Source organism: Caretta caretta, chromosome 9 (assembly GCF_965140235.1).
Source record: "Caretta caretta isolate rCarCar2 chromosome 9, rCarCar1.hap1, whole genome shotgun sequence".
Taxonomy (NCBI): Eukaryota; Metazoa; Chordata; order Testudines; family Cheloniidae; genus Caretta; species Caretta caretta.
Genome location: NC_134214.1, coordinates 35,800,029 through 35,826,045, shown reverse-complemented (window position 1 = coordinate 35,826,045; position 26,017 = coordinate 35,800,029). Strand labels below are relative to the sequence as shown.

At 41.7% G+C, this 26,017-nt stretch overlaps 1 long non-coding RNA gene across 1 annotated transcript in view; it reads right to left on the bottom strand.

Annotated features, from left to right (window-relative positions):
* Positions 1 to 614: 614 nt before the first annotated feature.
* LOC125642939 (uncharacterized) overlaps positions 615 to 26,017 on the bottom strand; it is a 421,578-nt gene continuing 396,175 nt past the window's right edge. Inside the window, exon 8 of the long non-coding RNA XR_007358534.2 lies at positions 615 to 2,408. This is a non-coding gene — a long non-coding RNA (uncharacterized LOC125642939). The remainder of the gene's footprint in view (positions 2,409 to 26,017) is intronic.

Here is a 26,017-nt window from a genome sequence, read left to right as displayed (position 1 = left end):
AGTTCTGAAGCCTAGCTCTAGTGATGGAGGTTAATGAGGTTTTAATTTTAAACTCAACAATTTTCACTGAGCTTTGCTTTGATTTTTGGGGGTCATTTGAACTTAAAGCAAAATTCAGGAACTGCAAATGTACACAGAACAAAACCATGGAGAATGTCAGCATCAAATGCTACAAATCCAAACTCCTGAATTTCTCACGGCTCTGTCCAAAAGCATTTATGTTTACCAGCTTTCATCTTAACCTTGCTTGTGCCTACATGCAGCCTCCACTCCCACCTGAACTAAAGAGCAACAACTTGAACCAAGAAAAAATTAAAAGGTAACGGAAGCATGGTAATCATGTAGAGGATTTTCTATATAATCTTTTCCCTCCTAATATACCATATGGAGAGCTTGAGAATCCACAAACATAACTGAGCATTTAGACAATTAAGGCCAAAGTCATCCCTGGGGTAATTCCATTGATTTAGTGAAGCTACACCAGGACTAAATTTAGTCCACATTCTCCAGAGTCTTTGCAATGATATGATCTTACTTTGGTAACACTCATTCTTTTTACATTATGGGCAACACAAAATGAAGATAACAGGCTTTTCCAATTTCAACCACTTAATAATTTTATTGCAGTTCTAGGAATTAAGAAGATCACATTTCACTGACTTAAGGGAGTACATTTAATACACTGCGCCAATTGCTACCATTGTGATGGGCTTATTTGTGATCAATACATGTATTAATGCTAATAAAACACGGAGTTTCCCATATGTAGATGTGGCCTCTTTCTCCTTCCCTGTACTGCTGGGGATAATCATTTTTACAACATGAGGTCACTTGCACCAGTGAAGGGCATTTTAACACCTTTCCCTGTTATCTGTGTGAACTGATGAATCTAATAGAATCCCAGCAGTGCATTTAAATTTTATTTCCTAGGTTAATCAGGCTAAAAGACAGTTAACTAAGTTTCCCAAAGGGGGACTTCTCTACATAAGAAAAGACGCTGACGGAATTGTTCATCATCAGAAATTTCAACCACTGAAAAAAGAGAGGCGGCACCACTGGGGAAAGAAAGGGGGGTTTTGTCTTATAGTGGACAGCTTCTTAAAAAAAATATTTTCTGAACAAAAGAGTCAGGCGAGTTCCCTTCTTTTTTTGATCTTTAATCCCTTCTCTCCCTACTAGAATAGCAAAGGAGCTCTCCTCTCTTTCTAATAAATAGCGAGCAAGGCAAGGCATTCAATGCTATGTCCCTTTGATCAACACAAAGCTGTCAGCCCCTGCCGCTTTTTTCCTCCCAGCTCTTGTTCCTGGTTAAAAGTGGAAGTAATACCCCCTGAAAGAAATACCTAGGTGTCCTGCAAATCATCAATCCTTTTTCTTTTTATTTCCCCCAGCAGGCAGCCCAACCTCCCCGCCTGAACAACCTGCCCACCACCATCCCTCTTCCTCTTTCCGCCCTGTCTCCAGAATCCCAGTTCCATTTTATACGCAATTCAATGTGCCAGTCTGACCTACTGGGACCTTGCTGTCTGAGACTCTACCACTCAGTGCAGACGGGGGAAACCTCCACTCTATCAATAAACAATGTTTGCTTCAATGCATCGCTCTATATTTTACAAAAAATTTCCTTATCAGACGTAGCAGCATGATCCCTGGAAATTAGTTTATTATTATTTTACAACAGCCCCGCCCACCAAATCTATATATCAAACTGAATCTCGGAGATCTGGTTTTGATCAAATCGTTAGGTTGCTGCAGTTAGGAGCGCATCAAAATATCGCAGCAATAAACAGCTTGCAAATATTGCTGCTTTCAGAGAGGTCATTCAGCACATTGTAAAGCTGGCTTTTTGTGTACTGCTGCGGTTATAAACAATCTGAGTTCTTCCTTATCATAGCGTGAGGAACTGATGTATAGCTTGCAAATATTATGCAAAGGAAAAGACAAACCATTACAATCAACTTATAGAATATGAGATTTGCTGTTAATGTTTACCAGGAAAGGGAGTGTAAGGCAGAGAGAGAAAGAGAGAGTGTATATATATATACAAAGGCATGGGGGTAGAAGAAAGCATATCAAAGATCATTATTATTCCACAACATCATACCATTAATGGCACAAAATCCTGTTTAAATACCTTTGCCATTTGCCCCCAAAATTGTTGCATTGGGTGCAATATGCATGTGTATAGAATATGGTTTTGGTTTTTTTTAAAATCAGGATTGAGTGAATACCGCTCGTTGTGCTGGCTGCAAAATGTCAAACTGCAGTGGAAAGAAATACAGCATTGCAGTGGTGGTGCGCTGAGGCCCCCGGTAGGAAAGCAGGAGCTATTAAGTGGAAAATTCCTGCAGAGGACGTGTTTCCATTTCTAATGCGAAGAAAGAGGGTGTTGTTTGAGGCTGGCGGGTCTGTGGAAAATACAAGAAAACACAGGGAAGATGAGAAAATGACCTCATTGAACTCTGAGAACTTAAGCAAACAAACAGCTTCAGCCAACATACCACATTCTTGTAGTACTTGTGCCTAAACAACAAACTGACCTATAAGTTATATAATCACCCACAAGGCCCTGTGGCCCCAACTGAATGTGGGGAGCAGGATTTTCAATACAGTGAGAGAAAAAAGGAACATAACATAACCGTTTGCAGAAGAACATTTGAACAGACCATTTCCCCTCACCACCGCCCCCTCAAACGGTGCACTTACATGAGGTTCAGGTTTAAGTGCATTCCGAATACCAGCAGAATGATGGCACTAGTTGTTTATTATAGTACCAATGATTTCAGTATAGCATAAATTTTCCATTTCAAAGGATCCTGAATGCCTTCAGGGAAGGGACTAAGTTTCATGGCACAGGGTGGCCTGTGTAAAGATTGGTGGGGGTTTCTTCTAAAGAGAGTTAAAATGGCATTGTTTGAAACTAATTCAGGGGGCACAGGGAATGCATGTTGAGGAGTCTGAGCTTCCCCCTTTAGAGGCCACCTATAGAGTTGACTCTGAAAGCCTGAGTTACCATTTTATGTCAGCTAAACAAATCCTAGTGTAAAAATGCAGGGGCTAATCAAAGGCCATGTTTTTGTTGTTGTTGTTCTATAAAGCTACTGCCTAGCAGAAAGGAAAAATGTATGCCAGCAACTGAATTTGCTGAAAGGTTTGATTCATTGTTGTGATGCTGATCCTGGTGGATTTTCAATAACTAGTTAATTGGAACTAACAGGAAGAGAGTTATCAACTGTAGGGGTGGTAGATGCAGCATAATTCAGTTTGCAATAATATTACTAACAAACTGAACTGTCATTTCTGTCTGACAAACCTGCTTTAGAAACATCCTCGCTGCTATACTAATGCTAATGCTTGCATTTAATGGGCAGCTTTTTTTAATGCTGTTAAAATCATGTATCCTACTGGTTGCAGAGGGGTTTGTGCACATTCAAAATGTTAACCTGAATACGCTCAACCATCCAGCATTTCACATTACTTCAAGGGGCTTTGGCTGCCTGAGGCACATTAGTGTTAAAGGGTTTTGACAACTTTAAAGAGGGCACCGTGCTTTGTGAGGAAACATAAACAGATGCGTCGGATCTCAAAGGTTAGTTACTTAAACAAACTGGGCCTGGCTGCAATAAATACTGACAAATAGACATAGGCAACTCGCGCCACAAAATTCAGATTTGCGCTCAAATTTCAAATGACCCACAATTTGGATGTGGGGTTTTGATCCAGCCCTTTATAAAAATGGGTATCACTGGCAACAACTGATCCAGCAGTCCTGGGGAGAACACTACATCCAGAGATTTTGTTCCGCCTCACCTTTGACATCTACAATAGTCAGATCAATTGATTGAGGATGGGTGACTTAGATAAAATAAGAACACCCCCAAACCAGAAATGCAAACCCAACCTGTTTTGAGGTTGGAAAAGAATGTGGTTGTATTACTTTTTCCCAAGTTGACATCTCTCTGCACTTCTGAGACTTATAGTGGAAAAAGCCACAATAACACAGTACAAGAAGATCATTCTTACAAGATATTCAACTCCATTTTGCAGACCTATTGTACTGCAAGTTGTTTGGCTACAGGTCAAATTAGCATCTGACCTTTGGGGCTCTTGGCTAAAATATTTGAAGTTCTCCAACCATCACTAAAGAGAATTCTAAAAGGCTCCAGAGTACATTGTTTTCAAGTACGAAAGAGATCAAAGAAGAATAATTGGGAAATAATATTAGATCTAAAACAGAGATTACACCCTGGTCAATGTTGTTCAGATCCAAAACCAAATTTGCCCAAACTTCAAGGGTGCTTGGATTCAGGCCTATTGCTAATCTCATATATTCTCTTCAGTATTATGCCAGACAGAGGTTCAAGAACTCCTCATAGTTGTTTTATTCCTGTTCTGGGAATATTTAGTCAGGACAAACTATATATTGTAGCAGTTATGGATAAGGCAGTAACGTCAGAGTTTTCTTTTCCTTTTATGGTGTAATCCAGGGGCACTCAAAGGGGTGCATAACCGACAAATAAGAACAGTTTTCCCCTGAACATTCTAGCAGGAAATAAAAATCTCCCAAACGGCTCTAGAGACAACACAAACCTTCTGAATGATAAATCGGTGCACTGCCCATAACAAAAGCATTCCCTGCATGCAATAAAATGAAAGGGCCAAGTTTTGCTCACCATGACAAAGTAAGGAAGGGAATGACACAAGAAACTCCCTGTCTGTTGCTCAAAGAAGGCAAGGACCATGCAGGTCTAGCACCTATAGGCACTACTAGCCTTCCCAAAGGGTGCAGGCCTCACTGTCCTCTCTGCATTGCCTGATGCAGGAGGAACATATGCTGCATCCTTGAAGAGAGGTGGGTGTTAGAGTGAACTCCAGCAGAAATTGTCCCAGCACCAGGGTTGGGTGGCTGTGACTGAAAGGCATAATCGAGCCCAAAACGTGTAGTCAGTGGAATAAAAGAGCCATTCCCCAAGTCCTCAATCCCACCATGCATATCTCATGCATGTCTAACTACAGCTACAGTAGGCGAGGATGGCCATGCACAGGGCATTACTGTTCTAATGCCAAATATTTTCATAGGACCTCACCTTAAAAGAGGCTGGCTTCAACAAGCGGGGATATCGGTTGGAGATAGGTGTCTAAGTACATTTGAGGATCTGGGTCCCAGTTACTGAGCATCTTGTAGGGACTGGCCCTTAATGTTTATATTGTAAGTACCAGTTATAGTGCCTGTAACCGCTTTTGTTTTTATGTTTGCTGATTCAGCTGAGAAGGGAAATTCTAGCAGACTATTTTTAAAAAATTAATCTGAGTGATGAAGCACTCACTTGAGCAAGGTTTAGCATAGGTAAGACATGTACAGCGCCTGCCAGTACACCTCAATCCCAACCTACAGCAACTCTGCTATTCCAGAACTAGGCCTCACTTGAGCAGAGACTGCCAGTCATACCAAATTGTTTGTTTTTATCCTAGTGCCTATTTCTGTGCTTTGTAAAACCATTGCGCAAACTTATTTTTGCAAGTATTGTGGGTTGCTTCTCTCTTGTTGCTTGTGGATCCTTGACAAAAACAGAGATGGAGTAAGTAACTGATCTTCTAAAAAACTTAGAAATCATTAATCCAGAATGGAACAGAACAGTTGGTTTGGGGTTTTTTGTTTTTGTTTGGTTTTTTTCCTTTTTAAATGATCAACTTTGTCAGAGATCTCTTTGAGAGACTTATGGAGACAAGTGGCTCAGAAAGAGCCTTTATGGACCAAATTCTGCTCCTTGATGTTTACATGTCATTGCCTCTGAAACAAAGCTAGGTGAACAATCCACAGTGTGACAAAGCTCCAACCTTGTCTCAGTGGGTCTCGTGCTTCCTGGAGGATTACGCTAGCCTCAGAGGCTCACTGTGGCCCTCCATGTAGCCTTTCTTTCTCTAGAGGCAAGGGTCACAGCCTACTGAGCTATTTTCATCATAAGCCAGCAAGGGAAGTGAGGAGAAGCTATCCTCCCTCGCACAGTCTCTGTTGTCTCCCAGGCTCAGTGATTACTCGGGGACTGGAGGGGGGAGCCCGGGCCCGCCCTCTACTCCAGGCTCCAGTCCAGGGACCCTGATAGTAGCAGCTCTTGGTAGCTACCTTTTTGGAAACAGGATGAGTACAATTCCCTGGGCCACTTCCCCACAGCAGCCCCCACTTCCACAATATCTACGTCACCCTTACTTCAGGGCCTCCTTTCTTGTGCCTAATAGGGTTTGTACTGCTCCATTTCTCCAGCAGCATGGCTTCCTCCTACAGTTCCTGACTGACACACACACACACACACACACACACACACACACACACACACACACCCCTGACTAAGTAGGAGGTTTTTAACTAGTTTCAGCCAGCCCTTGATTGGCTTCAGGTGTCCCAATCAACCTAGCTGTCTCCACTGCTTTCTGGAAGGATCTTAATTGGCCCCACGTGTCTTGATTAACCTGGAGCAACTGCCATTTGGTTACCATGGTAACAGGGATTTGTTTAGCCTGAGGCTAACATACCTGTTTCTCACTACTTTCCTATAGCCATCTGGCCTTGCCCCATCACAACAGTTAAATATGTATTCAGCGAATTTGGTGCCTTTCTGTGTTTGCAAATATGCCCATCAATAGATTATGAATTTTACTGATTTGCTCACTATTTGTAACCGATATACAAAACTTTTCTGTGAACATTTTCAACCTATGGACTGTTTATGAACTGCTCAGAGTTGGTATATGTTTTTTTAGAACTCTTTCTTCATACCATGTGATTGGTCACCTAAATCATAGGGAACTGTTTCTGTTTCCTAAGTTTTATAAACAGGACTACCTGAAGAAACTGTTGTGGTTTTGGTGAGGTTGGACTGTGGAAGGGAGCACTTGAGAGAAGGGAAGAGAAGGAGGGAGATGGAGGTGAGGAAAAGAAGATGAGCAAGCCTAGGGAATTTTAGGATGTTGGAGAGAGAGAGACAGAGAGAGAGAGAGAGAGAGAGAGGCCTAGAGAATTTTAGGACATTTTAATTAATTTCTTGCCTTCTTTTGCACAAAAATGCACATCTGCATATTTGGACCCAAGATTGACCCCCCTGTTGGTGGACAGGTGGTTGATGTAGGCAGTGTGGTCTGGAGAAATGAGCATAGGATTAGGAGTCAGGAAGTCTGAGCTTTAGCCTTGTCTCTGCAACTAACTCATTGCATGACCTTCAATAAAGCACTTTACCATTCTGTCATTGTTTCCTAGCCTCTAAAAAGTGTGAAGATAACTAATTCATCTTCAAAGCATTCCTGGAGTTAACCAGGATAAGTGTTAATGTGGGCACAGTGCTTTGAAAAAGTACAGCACTGTACAAATGTTAAATATTATCATTATTATGCTTTTTTCCCCTCTCCCTTGGGTTTGTAATCTCAGGCAAGCAGCAAAATATAATCTAGGGAATGTGTGGTGGCCATTTCCCACAGGTATCCTGCTTCTTGCATTCTCCCATCCTAGTAGTGAAGGGCTTCCTCGCCAGTAATGATACAGTGAACCATGGTCTGAGCACAGCCTGGAAAATCTGTGCCCTGTTCAGCTGGTGATAAATACACGTTATGGTCTTTGAAAACACTTCCCTGCCAACAGATAAGCAGGATGTAGTGACATGGTGGAATTCTATGCTCTCATCATGGACTGATATCCAGGATGTTTACCCACATGAGTCCACAAAGACAGCATTTTCCACTGTCCATTTTCCCACTAATAAAGACAGGGTGGAATTCTGACCTAACTGAAGTCAATGGCAAAACTGCTATTGACCTCAGTGGGCCAGGATTTTGCCCTCTGTCCTGCAAATGGATGCCCTTTGACAATGCCATGAGAAAAATCTTTCCATTGATCTCCTATTGAAGAAAAACTAATCTGTATGGTTAACTGGTATAACAATGCAAAACAACAACACGGGATAGTGCTGACAGAATTCCACCACCTCAGATGTATCTGTGTTCAAGAGCACTGTTTTTTGGCTGCCTGTAAGGACTCTATACTTTAATATACTCTGGGTCCTTCCACCTGAGGGGGAAAAAAAGAGACATAAACCATGCAAAGCGCAGACAGGTTGACATGGTGATGGAGTTAACTGAGGAGAACCCTAGCTCAAATATCAAGCAGTGCCATACCACTTATGGAGAAGCATAGCAGCAGTCTTGCCTTGACAGTCTCATAGACTTTAAGGCTAGCAGGGACCACCATGATCATCCAGTCTGACTTCCTGCACATTTCAGGCCACAGAACCTCACCCACCCACACCTGTAATAGACCCCCTAACCTCTGGCTGAGTGACTGAAGTCCTCAGATCATGATTTAAAGACTTCAAGGTGCAGCGGATACATCATTTACACTAGTTTAAACCTGCAAATGACCCAGGCCCCATGCTGCAGAGGAAGGCAAAAAACCTCCAGGGTCAATGCCAATCTGACCCAGGGGAAATTCCTTCCAGACTCAAAGTATGGTGGTCAGTTGGACTCTGACCATTTCAACAGACACCTGGAACAGAATTTTCTGTAATAATTCAGAGCCCTCCCCATCTAGTGTCCCATCACTGGTCATTGGAGATATTTTCTGCTAGCTGTCACAGATTGGCTACATGCCATTGTAGCAGTTTCATCATACCATCCCCTCCATAAACTTATCAGGTTCAGTCTTGAAGCCAGTTAGGTTTTTGCTTCCACTACTCCCCTTGGAAGGCTGTTCCAGAACTTCTCTCTTCTGATGGTCAGAAACGTTTGTCTAATTTCAAACCTAAACGTATTGATGTCCAGTTTATATCCATTTGTTCTTGTCAACATTGGTGCTTAACTTAAATAACTCCTCTCCCTCCTTGGTATTTATTCCTCTGATGTATTTATGGAGAGCAATCAGATCTCCTCTCAGACTTTGCTTGGTTAGGCTAAACAAGCCCAACTGTTTGATTCTGCTCTCATAAGGTAGGTTTTCCATTCCTTGGATCATGCTAGTAGCCCTTCTCTGCACCTGTTCCAGTTCGAGTTCATCTTTATTAAATATGGGATACCAGTATTGCACATGGTATTCCAGATGAGATCTCACCAGTGCCTTGTAAAACAGTACTAACACTTCCCTGTCGCTACTGGAAATACCTCGCCTGATGCATCCTAGGATCACATTAGCCATGGCCAGATCACATTGACGGCTCTTAGTCATACTGTGATCAACCAATACATCCAGGTCGTTCTCCTTCTCTATCGCTTCCCACTGATAAAATTCTTGTTGTTAGCTCCTAAATTCATGGCCTTGCACTTTGCATTATTAAATTTCATCCCATTTCTATTACTCCAATTTACAAGGTCATCCAGATCTTCTTGTATGATATTCTGGTCCTCCTCAGTATTGGCAATACCTCCCAACTTTGTGTCACAAATTTAATTAGCACACTCTTACTTTTTGTGCGAAGTTCATTAATAAAAATATTAATAAGATTGGTTCCAAGACCAATCTTTGAGGAACTCCAAAAGTAACCTCCCTCCAGCCTGACAGTTCACCTTTCAGTATGACCAATTGTAGGCTCCCCTTTAACCAATTCCTGATCCACCTTTCGAGTCTCATACTGATCCTTATCTTCTCCAATTTAACTAATAATTTCCCATGTGGAACAGTATGAAATGCCTTACTGAAATCCAGGTAGATTAGCTCTACTCCATTTCTTTTATCTAAAACAGTGGTTCCCAAACTTGTTCCGCCGCTTGTGCGGGGAAAGCCCCTGGCGGGCTGGGCTGGTTTGTTTACCTGCCGCGTCCGCAGGTTTGGCCGATCGCGGCTCCCAGTGGCTGCAGTTCGCTGCTCCAGGCTAATGGGAGCTGCTGGAAGTGGCGGCCAGTACGCCCCTTGGCCCGTGCTGCTTTCAGCAGCTCCCATTGGCCTGAAGCAGCAAACCGCGGCCACTGGGAGCCGCGATCAGCCAAACCTGTGGACGCAGCAGGTAAACAAACCGGCCCGGCCCGCCAGGGGCTTTCCCCGCACAAGCGGCGGAACAAGTTTGGGAACCACTGATCTAAAAAAAAAAAATCAGTTATCTTCTCAAAGAAAGATATCAGAGTGGTCTGGCATGATCTACCTTTTGTAAAACCATGTTGTATTTTATCCCAATTATCTATATCCTTATATACCTCTATATCCTTAACTACTTTCTCTTTCAAAATTTGTTCTAAGACCGTACATACAATTGAGGTCAAACTAACAATGCTGTAGTTTTCTGGATCAACTTTCTTCCCTTTCTTAAAAATAGGTACTATATTAGTAATTCTTAGTCACAGAGTACAACCCCCAAGTTTATAGATTCATTAAAAATCCTTGCAATTTCATGTGCCAGTTCCTTTAATATTCTTGGATAGAGATTATCCAGGCTCCCTTGATTTAGTCCCATTAAGCTGTTTGAGTTTGGCTTCCCCTCTGATATGGGGTAATTTTTACTTCCATATCCTCATTTCCATTAGCCACCCTGCCATTACCCCAAGCTCCTCATTACACTTATTAAAAACTGAGGAAAAGTATTCAATTAGGTGTTGAGCCATGTCTAGGTTATCTTTAGTCTCCACCCCATCCTCAGTGCTTAGCGGTCCCACTTCTTTCCTTGTTTTCTTTTTATTTATATAGCTATAGGGCCTTTTACTATTGGTTTTAATTTCCTTTACAAGGTCCAACTCTGCTTGGCTTTTGGCAGTTTTCACTTTTTCCCTATATTTTCTGACTTCCAGTCAAGAGTGGATGTTACCATGAGACAATCTGGAGGAAATTCAGTTTGTTATTGTTGCTCCCAAGCTCCTGGAAGATTCAGGTGGTCTCTGGTCAGAATTAGAAGTGGCCATTTAGTTTTAGCTGCTGAGAAGCAAATCTGCCAGTCCACAGGCAGCATGGCAAGCCTGAGCATTAAAATGAAAACAAGATGCATATAAGACTAAAATCCCCTCTTGTATTGGACCAGTGGACTTCAATGGAGTTTCCTCTGGGTTTACACTAGCAATGCTGAGTAGAATTTGACCTGTTGTAGTAGGCTAGATGGCACAGATACTAAGCACCTCCTCAACATTAATGTTGCTTTAAACTAAATTTTGATGTAGCTCCATGTAGTTCATTAATTTCTACAATACATTTACCAAAAGCAGTCCCCAGGGCCCAGGGCAAGGGAGGATTTTTAAATAAGATCCCTTTTTCTTGTGGTTCTGATTCACATATGCAATGAGTAGGATGCTAAGATAAATCCATCCAGCGTGGTGGGAATTTTACCTAGCACTGCTGGCAGTCATTTAGTCTGATCCAGCCCCATAAGCCCCACCACACAGCAGCTAATTGCAAGGATTAGAACACACTGGACACTCAAGCTACACTACTGTGGGTTTGGGAAGGAACAACACCTTTAAACATTCCAGCTACGGTTCCCTTGGCAACATACATAACTCAGTAAAACTATGGGTTTCTGTTTTCTTAACCCTTCAGGACATTGACTGAATGAATACTTCCTTGAGGAAATAGTTCAGTCAACCAGATATACTCAAACACACTTAAATTCAGCAGTCCTTTTTTTCTCCTTTAAAAAAGGAAAAAAAAAAACCACAGTTGAATTCTACATTGCACTGATCTTTGCCCCTAGCTTCAAGGGTTGAATCCAAAGAAGTGTGCTCACCATGAATACATGTTCCATCGAAGACTGCATGAAAAATATGCACGATTAAAAAAAAAAGACTTCAAACCATTAATATCTCAGATCATTTCTTTATGAATTTGCTGGAGAACTGAGAACACATGGGAAAAAATACATAATAATTTGGAAAAAGATGCAAACAATCACTCTCACATAAGAAACTCATTTGAGCTGCACTAACAAAACAAAAATTATATAATATTTATATAGATAAAGCAGATTGTTTTTTATTATAATAGTAATAAACAATTGTTTGGTTTTACTGTGATTCCTCGGAAGATGTCAAAGCACTTTACAAATATTAACAAGATACATTTCACACCATTCTTGTGAAGTATGCAAGGTTCACTCTAAGGAGCATTTCATTCGCCACTTCTACTGTGAAACAAATCAGCTGTTTAACAGCACACATTAACATCCCACAGTAATTTGGGACAGGAATGAAGAATTCCCTGGTAGAATGCAGAGACAATATGATTAATTTGATTTCACAAGGACCGTCCCCGATATTCTTCCCCCCCCCCCAAGTGTTAACTTCCATACTTTACAAAGAGAGCCATGTATTGGTAGCTGTGGTTAGGGATCGTTAGTGATCAGACTTAGTGAACAGATTCTACAGAGTTCAGTTCATAAGGGGGTTATGCAAACTGAATCCTGCAGCATTTATTTTCAAGGGCTGGGAGTGGGCCCTTCCCTGCTGGCTTTCCTGGAAATTCATGTTTGTAGCATTTATAACCAAGTTAATGAACAACACATCTCCAAGAGCCTTTGGCCCTGCGGGCATCGTGTGACCTGTAGCGGCCATCTGAAAAGAATTCACCTTGGGACATGAGGTATACAACACGTGACCTAACCTATACATATACCAACACATGTTATTAAAATAGAAAAACACGTGCATTGTGGTGGCTACAAACCAAACCATGGATCAAGAAGGTTTCTGTACAACTGGAACTGCTCTCCCAGTATGATTTTTAGCCCTCAGTCCCTAGCCCCCTATTCCCTCACTCCTCCCTAAACCTGACTTTTGATATATTCTGAAGGGACAGCTATACTCCTTTGGTCAGAGCTTCAGTTCTCTATGGGGCAGGTTGCCCATCTTGTAGCTTCAGGCAGACATGGGAAAGGGCCACTGCTCCAACAAAGATATTAAAGAATATTTAAGGGGTCAAGAATCCTCCTCCCTCACTGGGCCAGCTAGACTGTGGAAACATTTCACCCCTGCAGCAGCAGCTCCTATGGAAAGGACAGGGATATAGATGCCCCATCAGTCTGATCATACAACTGTTTGCTACAGATTACGCAGCATCCCTGCTCATGTGTGGTTGCTAGGGCAGCCTCGTTCCCTAGCCAACTACTGTTCTAAGGTTTAATTGGCATCTGTCCACCTATGCTTAGTTTGGGAACGAACCAGAAAGGGAGCATTTTTCCAGGCTTACTTGTCCATGGAGGAGTAGGTGTTGAAGTCAGGCAGCTTTCTGTCCCCCTCATGGCTTGTGGGAGGAGTGGCCCTTACTAGGGTTCTGCAGCCCCAGAATTTACCGGAGACTGGATTAAGGTTAAAATGTCCTAATAGATATTCAGGCACTACCACCACATAAATGTCAAATAATAATGATAACAAGACTTTCTGGGGACAGCTATGCTCCAGGAGGGAGGGAGTGAAGCCCCATTCCACTCAGCAGCAGCAAAGTTGAGATGAGGCCAGACCTGCCCTCTGAGCCCCAGCTGATGAGGGGACAGAGGGAGAGCAGTAGCTGCCCTCTTTGCCCCCAAAACTCTGACTGATTAGAGAGCTGGTAAGACATTCCACCCCTGACATCATGCTGCCAGCTCTCTTCCCGCTGGAGGATGTGAGTGGCCCTCAAGTGGAGAGTTCATGTCATCGGCCACAGGCCAGGGACATGTGCTTCTACTGCAGAGACACAACAGAGTCTGAGCCCAGTTAGTAACTTGGGTTCGTGGCTAAAAGAAAGGAGGGGCCCTAAGCTGGGGCTACATTTGGAGGATGGAAGAGTAGGTTGGAAGGTCTTCCACTGGTTAAGAAAGGGCTCTTCTGTTGGTTAAAGTATCCAGGACTTATTGCATTGAGGTCTCAGGGTATAATTTCTATGGCTAATTAACCACATGCATTAGTCCCCTTAATTGTGCCTTTTAACATTGGTTTTCTTAGCTCCACAAGTGCCTGATAAAGATACTGAGATACTGTTTTAGTATCCTGGTATAGATTCCTGTCTCTCCAACACTGTAGGATGGTCTTCACTCCAAGACAAGTGGCTGGTAATTTGGGACAACCCAGATAAAATGAAGAGTCTCCATCACTCCTTCTAAAGCACCAACACAGCTAGCTCCCTGTCCCATCTAAGTGCTCCCCAGAGGTCTCTAATTTAAGAGCTTATCCATCTTGGACCGTTAAATTAAAAAAAAAAAACAAAAAAAAACCCCACACCTTCCTCTCAGAGGTACCACGCTCCTGGGGATGGGAGGAAGTATCGGCTTCTGTTTCAAACAAAGAGCAGGAGGGGGGCATACCTTCCATTTCCTGCTCTGCCATAGATGCTTTGTGTCACTGTGGAGAAAGTCATTTACTCTCACTGCTTCAGTTTCCTTATCTGTAAAATGGAATTCGACATATTCCAAAACTAAATGAATTAATGTTCATACAGTTCACAGAGCTCTTCAGGTAAAAGGTGGTATAGATGTATGCAGTATGCTGCTCAGAACCCACATTAGACATAACTAGTTAGCTGACAAGTTAGTTTGGGAACGAACCAGAAAGGGAGCAAGACAGGATCTTTAGAGCCCACAGCTCTCCTCCACAAACAATTTTCATCCTCGCAAACTTTGTATAGTTGTGGGATCTTGTGTCAAATCCTCAGCCTTGATATGGTCCCTTTGTGTTGCTCCAGCTATACAGCTTCTCTAGTTCCCAACCTGGAAGAATCCCTGAGAGTAAGGGATGTGTTGGATAAGAAAAGGGACATGAGTGTAATGCTCTGTTCGTCAACTATCCCAAGGGTACCATTACAAGTCAATGTAACAGAGAGCAGCACAGAGGCTGTTCTAAGTGACTCTGGGTCACCACACCAGCCTTAGGAATCAGGGAAACAAAGATGACTTCAACCCTTCGGGTTGCATCTTATGTCAAGTGTAGTTGGGGCGGCCTGAGGATTAGAGTCTACATATCATTTATCTGTTCACTTTAATAAAATAGGGCTCATTCTAACTAGAGGGTCTGAGGTTAGTTAATGGAATGAGACACTTCTTGACTGGACTAATGTATGTAAGCAAATTTACTCCAGATTCTATCAGGATCATTTCTTCCCTGTAATTGTTGTGGGAAGCATGAACATTGTGTTTACAGTGACAAAGTACAGCTCAACAGAAACAGTAAATGCTGTAAGCATGCTTTACAATGAAAGCAAAAGGTGGTGTTAAACGCAATGTAGTATTAACAGTCACTAGCCTAACTCTTCAGACAGTCTAGAGCTACCTAAAACCTTACCCCGGTTGCCACCCAAGAAGCCTTGTCATCAGTATACAGACTTCAGCCCTGCACCTCCTTTTTTTTTTTTTATTAAAGTACTTCAGCCCTGAAAAATGACAGCCAAGAATTTGGCCTTTGTTCAGTATATCAAAGGGTAGCATGTAGCTCTTCACATAGTCCCACAGGACACACAGAACTCAGTGACTCATTCTATACAACCTTTCACTGGAGGAATGTGCATGCAGTTAAGTACTTGTGATACTAATTAAAGATTAGAAAACCCTCATTTAAAACAACACTAATTTGCAAGGTATTGGGGTGGGGATGGGAAAATGAGATTTTTTTTTTCTGTCGAAGTTGACAGTAAGGGTTCAGTTTCTCAATGTCCTGGGTGGGTGAGAACACAAGAATGGGATATAAAACATTTTACCTCTGTGTCCACAAGGACCTGCATCACAAACCCTCCGCCTCCTAGCCCCCAACTGTATTGGCAGTTCAAGGAAAGAGATCAAATACTTGGGGTAGAGAGACTAAACTTTCCTTTAATAAACTGTTGTGAAAAAATGTCTTATTTTTCAGGCAGAACATTTTTTGTGAACAATTCGTCCAGCTTTCTTGCATTGAATTTCAAAATGTTGCAACCACCTCTATGGCTTGTTGAAAAATAGGGTGAACTTTGGGGAAAAAAAATCTTCCCTTTTTTTTTTTTTATTCAAAAGGTTGACAAAAAAAAATTTAAAAAATGAAATTCAGAACATTTTACCAGCTCTACTTTGAAGTGGGAGCCCAAGGTGAAAAGACAAATATGTCTGTGACAAATTAGTAGGGTATTTGGGAAGACCTGCATAACTAACTCCTGGCTAATGCACACAGCACAAATTGATGCTGATAAGTGCACAGCATCATGTGCTTTCTCCCCCTGTATGTATAAATATTGGATATACAAATCATTTTTGGAAATATTGTTGTCATGGTTACCACTCAGATGTCTTTTTGTTTTAACATCCCCAATTTTGTAAGGTCTGGGTTCAATTTAATTTCATAGGGAGCAAAGGCGTTGAAATTTTCAGAAGTAGCCTCTAGTTTCAAGTGTCTCCATTTTTGAGTGGCCAACTTGAGACCCCTCAGGCCTGATTATCCAGAGGTGCTGGGCACCTACAACTCCAGCTGACTTCAGTGGCCTCATATGTGATGAACAGATCATATGGCTATGCCTTTTAACATGAACAAACAAACAGCCTAGAGGCATGATCCATAGCAGTCTATTTATATACAACAGTAACCCACTATAGTTGGCATAGAAAACATTGCTATGCTTCCACATGCTGAACTCACCTTTGTGAAATACTGTATGTGCCAAACACATCGTCCAGTGTTATTTATTTGTTTGGCTTTGCAGAAATGCTAAAGAGTGCCTGTTTATATGCTCTAAGTACCGTTGGGATAACATCCACATAAATCCTCTCTGCAGCAAATACAATATAAAAATAACCGAGTAGTCAGGTAACTAAGGAACTCAAATTCTGTCTTCCCCATTGAAATTCTTCCCCACTTTTCAATGTCTGAGAGAAAAGATGAGTGGAACATTTTATATACTATGTTCAAAATGTAAATGTATATAATACATATGTATATTAATAGATTAAAAAGGATATGTGTCAACAGTGTGCCCTTGTTGCCAAGAAGGCTAAAAGGATATTGGGCTGCATTAGTAGGAGCATTGCCAGCAGATCGAGGGAAGTGTTTATTCCCCTCTATTCGGCACTGGTGAGGCCACATCTGGAGTACTGTATCCAGTTTTGGGTCCCCCACTACAGAAAGTATGTGAACAAATTGGAGAGCGTCCAGAGGAGGGCAATGAAAATGATTAGGGGGCTGGGGCACATGACTTATGAGGAGAGGCTGAGGGAACTGGGCTTATTTAGTCTGCAGAAGAGAAGAGTGAGGGGGGATTTGATAGCAGTCATCAACTACCTGAAGTTGGTTTCCAAAGATGATGGAGCTCAGCTGTGCTCAGTGACGACAGATTACAGAACAAGGAGCAATGGTCTCAAGTTGTAGTTGAGGAGGTCTCGGTTGGATATTAGGAAAAACTATTTCACTGGGAGGGTGGTGAAGCACTGGAATGGGTTACCTAGGGAGGTGGTGGAATCTGCCTCCTTAGAGGTTTTTAAGGCCCGGCTTGACAAAGCCCTGGCTGGGATGATTTAGTTGGGGTTGGTCCTGCTTTGAGCAGGGGATTGGACTAGATGAACTTCTGAGGTCTCTTCCAACCCTGATCTTCTAGGATTCTATGAAAAGTTACCTTTCCAGAGCTCTAGCTGCCTTTGCCATATATTAAAACTGAAATCACAGTGATGCAAAACTGATAGTAAACTCAGCAGCCTCCTTCTTTCCTCCCTCCCCCACCCAAAAAAAGGTCATGAGGGGGAGAAAATGTGATCATGTAATGAAAGGCCTTACCACAGGACTTACACTGCTCAAAGGACCATGGATATTTGTTCTGAGTCAAGCCAGGATGTGCAATGCTCCATTTTATTGCCCTCTGGGAAAAGATAGAGCACACTGATCCAGTGCCCTAAAGCATCCTCTTCACCCTACCAGCCACAAAACAACATCTTCACCGCTGTGCAGGCCTTCTCTTTACCACCTGGAACTGATGCAGATTCCAGAAAAGATTCTTTACTTCTTTTCCCCTTCCCATATTGCCCTAGCTGAGCAATAGGAGTAGGAAGACGTGTTAATCTTTCTGGAGTGTAGCACCTGCAAGTGTGGCTGGGTTATAGGTCAAGGAAACTTTACTGTGAGCAGAATGAAAGTCCCTTGAATTGTACTAACGTAATTTTGGACTTTAAATTCCACTTCAGCCTAAGCAGATTTCAGCGTACCTGAGTTCACCAAAAGCACGTTTACCAAAGTTAGTAAAAGTTTTAAGGACTTTGCCCTTTCCCTCAGATATAAAAGATGGGGGGCAGGGGAAAGCTCCAGTTCTGTCTTCCTTTGTTCCCTGGTTCCTTCTGCTTTTAGGGTTCCCTCTTCTTTACTCTCTCCTGTCTTTTTTCTTTAGTAGTTTGACAAGCAGGTCAAATGCACCCACTCTTCTCTATGCGGCAGTCCTTCCTCTGGCCTCAGCAGCAATCACTGGCTCTTGAAAGTCTCTGGACAGTCTTATTTCTTTGTTTTTCCTTTTCTCCTGCAGGAAGCATTCACCAGACTTGAGTACGCAGTGATGTTTCCTTCTCTTATGCAGGGTCAAGACCTGAATTATGCCTCAGAGCTCTCCAGAGTGGGATGACACAGACGTGCATCTTTTTAGCTTGTATACTGAATTCTCTATACTCACGCACAGACTTAGATACTGTATTTGATGTGATTCTGGTCCTCTAAAATGCCTCCTGTCTCATGGGAAAGGAATGCCATTTTTACAGGAACTCATGTTATTCAAAAGAAATCCACCCTACAGGGCAAGAAATCCAGTGCAGGACATGAAGAATTTAGAAGAACCAGGTGTGTGAGTGAGCAGATGGGGACAGATGTCATGTATGTGGTGACGATAGATAGCAATGTGATAAATTGTAGAGCCATATTATAAGTTGCATTTATCATGTACCTTTGATCCCACACCTACAATTTGCCTACTGATACATGTCTCTGGGACTCATGCCAGCATACAAGTATCAGTGATACATGGGTGTGTGCACATAAACTCAGTTGAGACTACACAATAGTGTCCTTCCCCTTTATCAGATAACTTGCATTGTTTTATAATTTTGATTTCACTGTGTGTGTGCTTCATGGCTCTTCCCTTATTTTAACACTACATGTGCCAGTAAGGTATCTGCTTTGCCTCCTAAAGCCTGGTGTTAACCATCATCAGAAACTTGAAGAGGAGTTGTAAGCAAATTGGTTTGTAGTAGGCCTCTTAGGTCTCCTGTTTCCAATTCCAGTGTATGGGCAGATGAGTGGAAATCGTTTGTTGCTAACCTAGATTCAGAGCTTCCAATTCACTGCACAAGTTGAAGGTGTTGTCAGTGGGGAGACTCAGCTATGGAAAGGGCACAGAGTCTAATTCCAGCAACATCCTATTGTTCTATTATGTTATGGACTCTGGAGGCCTGGTACCAGCTAGAGAGCCAGAGCATAGGCCACAGTGTTAACCAATGTAAAACAAAACAAACACAAAACCCTTTTCAAAGCAAAGGTAACCTGCTGTCAGCCAGATCAAGCAGAGTTCAGCAGGTATCCTAGGAAAAGCCTCCTCTGTTGTGAATTAGTTTACAGTATAGATTTATGAGAATATTCTAACCATCAGTGGATGATTTTAAATGGAGTGTGATGGGGGTTGGGACTCAGCACCGCAGCACCTCCCACTGGTGACTACAGGAATTAGCTCAGTCCATGTGGAACATCCTCCACCGGTGGTGTCCCGTCCGTCTCTCGCCCTCCGTTGGTGTCTGGACCTGCGTTGCTCCCTGCTTGGCAGCATCCTCTTCAGGACACTTCCCTCCGGCAGTGTCCCTTAGTCCTTGCTCACCCCCTTCCGGCGGGTGGGTGGGGTGGAAGGTTAACAGCAGTTTCCTGGTTCGCCCCTGCCACAGTGGCCAACCACACCCCAAAGTCTAACCCCTTCCCTCAGGGGCCTGGTGCAGTCTGTTATGGCCACTTCTCACAGCCAGGTGCAAGATAAGGAGGAAGGGGTGGGGGACAGACCCAGGACCACCCACTACTCTGGGTCCCGACCCAGGGACCCTCTAGTGACAGCCTCCCTGCCCTCCTTCTCTCCCCTCATCTGTCCACTCTCCCTGGGTCACTTCCCCTCTGACCCCTTTGCACCCTCTAGGACCTTCTGGTCAGGGCCCACAGCCTGGCAGGTAACAGGCTGGAGCTCTCTTGTGCTCCCCTGAGTCTGCCCATCACTGTGCTGTCCTAGGTGCTGCAGGCAGGCAGGCAGGCAGAGACTGACTGCTGCTATCCTGGGCAGCCTTTACATAGGACTGAGTCCGGCCCTGATTGGCCACCTCTTGCCCAACCCTGATTGGCTCTCTAACAGGCCCTCCCTGATTGGCTACCATTTTGCGCAGACTCTCTGGCCTGTCTTTGCCCACTCTCATGGGGGGGGGGCACTTGCCCCACCACATAGAGTATTAATCAAGCACAGGCAGGGAGCCAGAAAAAGAACACTATTTTTTGGCTTCAGTAGATAGAATAATTATTTAGTGGCTAAATGCTAAAACTCTGTATTTTAAAAAAAATAATTTCATTCTACCTGTTTGATGTTAGATGGTAAAACAGAGCAGAAGTGAAAATATCCTGTAGCCCTATATCATCCTCATTATCTTCACTGGTGAAGTGAGTAAGTGAGTGGAGAGGTGTGAAATTCCAGCAGAGAGGAACATGCTGTTTTAAGAGGAAGTGCTGACATGCAGGCTACAATTAGACAAAAAATGACTGCTGACATTTAAAAATCATTACAGAGAGGAAATTGCAAGTGTAATTATGTCATCATTGACACTGTTCAAGTGTGCTGATGCATTTTTGCTGATCAAAACCAAGTGTTTACATTTGTAAATAGAATACACTTAGCAACGCTATCAATGGAAATGTTCCAACAGAGAACCAAAAAATAACAAAACCGCAAAACTCCCCCCCCCCAAAAAAAACCAGAGCCAAGTCATTTTAATTAAAAAAAAAATTCTTTCCAGTTAATGTTCAATATTTTATTTTCCACAATAGCTTTTTCTGGTTTTGTGTGAGGATTGTGGGTTTTTTATTTTGTTTTTGCACCAAACCATAGTTGAGGTGAAGCCTTCCATGACTAGCGTTACAGGCATTTTGCTATTTCATTCAGTACAAAGGCAGTCATGACATGTAGCAAAATATGGAAATGTTACAACTTACTTCTTGAAGAAAAAGCTAATAAACCTCAGTAATGATGAAGCTCTGGCACTGAATTATTTAAGAGAGTTATATTATTTAAGAAAGCTTTAAACTACACAACTATCACCAATCCTTCACCTATAAAGTATGAAGGACAAACATAATGTTATTTGACACAGTTCAAAATGGCCAAACCATGTGACACACAAGTGTGTAATTATGGTTGAATTCCTACTATAGGCCTTTTATTTGGACAGTTGTGTATAAACACACTTTATAAATATGTAGGCAGAACATGTTTAGAAAAATGCTTGAGGTAAATACAGGAAAAGTGTTTGCTCTTATAGTAAAAATCTGTATTTTGTGTTTTTGTTTCTTCTAATACTGCTCGGTGGACATACAGGCAATTGTGTTGTGTATTCTAACCAGACCACAGTGCAACTGGATGTGGAGATTAAGAATATAGCTGTCAAGGTTCCTCCCCCACTCTGAACTCTAGGGTACAGATGTGGGGACCTGCATGAAAACCTCCTAAGCTTACTTTTATCAGTTTAGGTTAAAACTTCCCCAAGGTACAAATTAATTTTATCCTTTGTCCTTGGAATAACCACTGCCACCACCAAACTCTAACTGGGTTTACTGGAAAACGTAGTTTGGACACGTCTTTCCCCCCAAAATCCTCCCAACCCTTGCACCCCACTTCCTGGGAAAGGTTTGGTAAAAATCCTCACCAATTTGCATAGGTGACCACAGACCCAAACCCTTGGATCTGAGAACAATGAAAAAGCATTCAGTTTTCTTACAAGAAGACTTTTAATAGAAATAGAAGTAGATAGAAGTAAAGGAATCACCCCTGTAAAATCAGGATGGTAGGTACCTTACAGGGTAATTAGATTCAAAACATAGAGAATCCCTCTAAGCAAAACCTTAAGTTACAAAAAAGACACACAGACAGAAATAGTCATTCTATTCAGCACAATTCTTTTCTCAGCCATTTAAAGAAATCATAATCTAACGCATACCTAGCTAGATTACTTACTAAAAGTTCTAAGACTCCATTCCTGTTCTATCCCCGGCAAAGCAGCATACCAACAGACACAGACCCTTTGTTTCTCTCCCTCCTCCCAGCTTTTGAAAGTATCTTGTCTCCTCATTGGTCATTTTGGTCAGGTGCCAGCGAGGTTACCTTTAGCTTCTTAACCCTTTACAGGTGAGAGGATTTTTCCTCTGGCCAGGAGGGATTTTAAAAGGGTTTACCCTTCCCTTTACATTTATGACAATAGCAAAAATCAATTATCCTGCATGGAGACTGACTAATAATGAACTATTCCATGTTATTAACAAGGTTATTCTTGTTAATAACAGGAATGGAAGACAAGGTGAATGCTCACATTTCACTTTAAAAAACAAATTCTTCTCCAGGCTGCATCTGCTCTACCTATAGACCTCCTCTTGTTGGCTTGTTTAAAGGAGGTGAACCTCTTTTTTTAAAGAAAGAATTGGAAAGATTTTTTTCTTTTGTCTTCTCTTTCTGTTTTCCAGTCTTCTGTTTACATCCTTTGCCTTTGGGGATGGGGTTTCTTAAAATCAGCCTATTAATTTGCTGGGTATCCTCCCGCAGCTAGTGTCTGTCTTTCTGACATTGGCTCCATCAGTTTCCATCAGTGTCCCAGTTCCCTAAATGTCAAAACACATATCCATTCAAGTTTAGTTCCCAGAATAATGTCAAGAAACTCGTTATAGGCCCCGCTTCACCAGAAGAGCTGCTTTTCATAACATCGTTTTATCATAAGATTGTAATTCGCTATCAGAATTATACAGGATTCCTTATTGCAGCAGAGTGCCTGCTCCTGTCATTAAGAAACTAGGCTTCTGTTGTGGCTGTCAGTAGCACAGCCAACATTGGGGTATCTGTGGAGTGGCTCCATTGTAGTAGCATGACCAAGAGGTATTTTGGATGTGTCTCTGGCGAGGCACAGAATGCTTCAGGGAACCCTGAAGAGCACATGCCAGAGTGGCAACAGCAGTACCCAGCTCACAGTGTATGTCAGTAATATTGCATAAGAGAATGAGAACAGCAGTAGAAAGGAGAATAACACAGTGATGTGTTTGATGTCATAGTATTCACTTGGCATGGTTGCAAAACAGCTTAAATCAATAACCCCTCTTTTCACTCACTCATTCACTTTCCAAAACAGATTTTCTCTTGGGTTGAAGTTTCCCATGTTTGGCTTTAGTATAAAGGTCATTATTTATTGATGAAAATCTAAGGAAAACTCATTTACCCTTTTCTGAGTGAGGCAAGGTTGAGAAAATGATCTCTTTCCCTGCTGTAAAATACTTTGCCACACTTTGTCTTTTTAATTCAAATGCAGTTGATCTTTGAAACTGGTCATGTAACTAACATTCATTTTAGAGTATATTTGAGAAAAACATTGGTTGTTTCATAATCAAGTAATTAGAGATTGACAACATTTCTTTGAGCATTATTTAGTAAGTAACCAACGCCCTGATCCTGCAAAGATAACTATCTGAATGGACCCTTTCACCTGCACAGATCTGCATGGACACAGGGGTTTGCCCACTTGGTTTTCTTCTCATGATCAGAGCTTAAGATTTTTAGCTAAGCCTATCAAAACTCTTTGTGACATATCAATGCATGTTCTCTCCACCCAGCCTGACAAGCACAAGAGTTGCTGATCTCCGAATGCTGCTGGGACAGTTTGCATGATGGAAACAGAAATAACTAATTGAAACACACAGCACACATCTCTCTAAGAACCACTGCTATAACATCAGGAACAGGGGAAAATTTAACCATTGACAAATTGCAGACACTTTGAGACTGTAGGGTCTCTCTATAATTTTGTTGCATTCTGCAATATTCTGTAAAGTCTACATTTTCATTTGAAAACAACATTTCAAGCATTTCCCAAGATACAGTCAATACAATACAAACTCATGAGCAGCTGCTTTGTTAACCTAGTCTTGTGGAAAACAGCCTACATTCAAACAATAGTAGCAGTTTTAGTGTGTCTATGAATACACCTCTCATACTCCCTTCAACATCACTCAAGTGTACACCCTTTGTCCTCTCTCATCCCATTCACCTCAATGACATATGAACTTCAAAACCTAACTGGAACAATTTAAATGCTAATATTGAAAATATGGCTGCAGTGTTCTTACATAGTGCCATGGGCTAGTGAAGGCTATATAAGCAATGCCCAGTGTAACAAGCAAGGATATTAACAGATTATCATGAAATCAAATTTATAATCCAATTTTAAAACCTTGGTTGCAATACTAGGAAAAATTACCTTTCAGATTTCATGGTTATTACATTAATAATCTCAGTTTTATATAAGATTATTTTCTTTACATAGAATAATTCACCATAAGGTTTTTAGGGCAGAAGCTGTCATTTACTGTGGGCCCTTTGAGCCCTTTGCTCCCACAGGTGAGCAGTTACTCACCCAGATTGTCTTATTGATTTGGCAGAGTTATAACTCACCAGTCTGAGATAAGGGGTTACCAATATGGGCATATAAATTTGCACAGTGGCCAACACAATAAAGCCTTAACCTAATGGAGGCCTCTTAGGGCTACCATAATATAAATGTTAAATAATAATAATATAATGCCTGTCCCACTGATTTCAGTAAAATATGGTATAGGAAGAATAAATATTCTTTGTTCCATAATACTCTGCCAGACAGGTTAGGCTTCAACAGAGCCTCCAATAGAATTACACTGGGTATATCGGAACATAATCAGTCACAGAAAATATTGAACTTCAGGATGGCTTTCATTTCCATGAGTCTAAGGTACTGCAACTGCTGGAGCTTTCATAGTGGCTAAGGCAATCATGTGACCATGAGAGCTAAAACAGTAACACCCCAGTAGTGGATTCCTGAACCAGAAGGCCATTCCAGACATAATAAGAATAATTTTAAAGTGAATATTACAATCTATAGAGTAGATATTTTTGTTTATAGGGGAAATTATTACCCCACTCAACTCCATTCAAAGTGAATGGCAGTATATATGGTAATATACAGTATGTTATACTGCATGAAGAAATAAAGAACTCTGGAAAGGGAGTTATTTTCATTTTTAAATTGTTCCTATCTTTCACGTTTTCCTGCATGCAACCAAAATAAAGGGTGAAGCGTAGAAATCCAGCAAAATGCTGAATTTTGGCATTACAAAAAAAAACCTCCTAGGAATTTTAAAGGATTTGCTATACTGAGTTGAAGTATCCACCAGATAGAAGCCTACGAACAAGGTAAATTAGGAATTCACTCCCTTCTTAGCCTTGTATGTCCTTATTTTGCAGTCTCTTTGCATTAGAATAGCCTTTGCTATGACGCCGCAGTTCTCAAGGGCTGCAGAAAGCTGGCTGGTGGTATACTACTAATAAAGTTTTCTAAATGCATTATTGATGCACAGGACCTGATTGTCCACTCATTTACACCTTACATAATAATTTATACTTGTGCAAAGTGGGTATAAAATGCTTCCATTCTGATTTGCTAGTGTTTTATACTAATTTTGCACAGGGTAAATGACTGCAGAAGATGCAGAGCAATGGGGAATCAGGGCCAAAATATCTTAAATAAAACTTCCTAATGCTGGAGAGAAGATAGTATACTACTGAGAAAATCCCTATTTTTGAATTAAATCTAGTCCATTCATATGACAGCAAAAATCTGGAGAGTGAGGGTGATCATTGAAGTCAATGGCAGTATGTCCATTGATCTAAATGGGGCCAGGATTTCATTCTAAATTCCAAGACGGCATATGAAATCTAAGCAGCATTTGAGACTACACAAAATACAATAATCCTCCAAAGCTGAGACAAAGAAAGAAGTAGTGGAAATTGTCTTTTTAAAATGTTTTCAATTTATTTAATTTATAGCTGTTGCATTAGTAGATACTTTGCCCAACTATT